This window comes from Alligator sinensis, unplaced genomic scaffold, assembly GCF_000455745.1.
Source record: "Alligator sinensis unplaced genomic scaffold, ASM45574v1 scaffold99_1, whole genome shotgun sequence".
Classification (NCBI taxonomy): Eukaryota; Metazoa; Chordata; order Crocodylia; family Alligatoridae; genus Alligator; species Alligator sinensis.
The window spans coordinates 45,889-48,082 of NW_005843601.1; positions in this window are offsets into that span (position 1 = coordinate 45,889).

Here is a 2,194-nt window from a genome sequence, read left to right on the forward strand (position 1 = left end):
GTCCCGAGCGGCACACGGCTCCGCCGCCGCCTCTGCTGGCTGGTGTCGCCCCGGGCGGGCTCCTCCTGTCCCCAGCACCACGTGCGTGCTGCTTTCCCTGGCTGGTGCCGACCCGGCTGGGCGGGTATCGCCAGCTGAAGCTGGCATCCCACGTGGTGCTGGGGATGCCCGGCTGGTGACGCCTCCTGCCTTTTGGGACCAGCTGGCGCAGGTGGGGGAAAGTGCAGCAGCACGTGGGGAAGCCCCCGCTTGATAGGGGAGGGGCCGGGCTGGCCGGGCTGCACCCGGGAGGGAAAGCTGTGGCTGAGCCCCCTGCAGCTGTGCGGTCTGCTCCTGTAAGACTGAACAATATGCTCAAGAGCAGAGCACGAGCGATCTGGGCTCCGACGTAAATTCGGAGCAGGTAAAAATCTTTGTAAAAATACTGTCCAGTGTTTGGATTGTGTTTGCTTCTGTTTCTCTTTGTGCGGGATTGGGGGCTCAACTTGTTACTGCTCGTTAAAGATGTGTTACTAACAAGTTATTAATTCAATAAAAGTAAATCTTCTTGAAGATTATTCTCAAAAATGCCCATATTTTGTTGCCTTGATTAGTTTCCACTCTGGCTGATATCTTTTCCACATTTGATCAGTCGACTTGCATTATGCTTCTTTCATTCTTTCAGAAGTGAGTAGAAGCGAAAGTGTTTATTTTAGTCAAGTGTTTGGTAGTATTGCATTCTTGCTTTTATATTTTTATTTTGGATTTTAAAGCACATTTCCAGACCCATGTCATTGTCACTTCCTACAACTTCATTGGTATCAAAGGTCACGTGACATCACTTCCTGATGTGATACCACTTCCTGTGAGGTCTTTAAATATGGCTCGCTGGCCCAATGGGTGATAAAAAGTTCATGATCCGGCCCCACATTCAAAAAGGTTGGACACCCCTGTCCTAAGTCATCAAGTAGGACAGCATGTTGGGCCACTAGGCTCTCACAAGATATCACACTTTCACTGTGGTTATATCTTTCTTTCTAGCCATTGTGCTATGTATCTGTCTTGTATAGCCCTTTCTTTTGGATGTCATTCTAGGGTTCTCCTTGTTTTGGGAAACTATGTAGATCCTTGCCACATAATGAGATTTCACGTGCTGCAAAACGCATCTCCTTGTTTTATTCTTTTGTCCATATCCACGATTCCCATGAACTTCCTTTTTTACCTGCAGTGTCTGCCAACCTACATACTCATCTCTGCCGTGGGATTGTTCTCGCATTGGATGGGATGATTGCTTTAGTTGCACCTGTAGTTATTATAGAGTGATCCTTTCCTAAGCCTTGTTTATGATGAATCACACTCTCTCCCAGAAATAAAAACTCATAAGGTAAATGTTATCCATCCATAAGTGTTTGCAGTGTCTCTTCATTTTGGTTCCTTGAAAATAGTAAAAACTTTCTCGTTCTGCTTTCTAGTACATCACAAATCACTGCATCTCCATCCCTGTCCCTGATGACTGTTGGTTTCCTACCCTTTTTCTACCTCCGAGAGACCCATGCTTTGTTTCCTAAATCCATTTCTCCACTGCGTGGTGACAAGGACCATCATTTATTGGACTCCCCAGCCCAGCCTCTGGCTTCTTTACTTTTCATTCCATCCAGGAAGAGCACACACCGACTGCTGAAACTTCCTTAGCCTGACAAAGGGTTTTTGAACTCGAAAGCTTGCTTAATAACTATTCTCCAACCATTTGGGTTGGTCTAATAAAAGATATCAAATTCACCCAAGGAACCTTGTCTGCCTATCATTTATTGAAGCTTTCTTCCTTCAGCACCTTCCTTTTTAATCAAATCCTTTGATTAAATTCACCAGTGCTGAAAGGATCTTTGCCTGGTCCACATCACACAACCCTAGAGAAGCAGGGCTGGAACGGACCTCCAGCGGTCTCTAGTCTGATCCCCAGCCGGAGGCAGGATCATCCGACTGCAGGGACCCAAACTTGTTCCCATAGACCAGGGGTGGGCAAAATGCAGCCTGGGGGCCGGATGCGTCCTGCCAGGCCATTCTATCCGGCCCGCGGGGCCCCTAAACAATTTAGAAAATGAATATTAATCTGTCCTGGGCTGCCTGTCATGTGACCCTTGATGGCTTGCCAAAACTCAGTAAGCGGCCCTCTGCCCAAAATAATCACTCGCCCCTGCCATAGACCCTTGGAAAG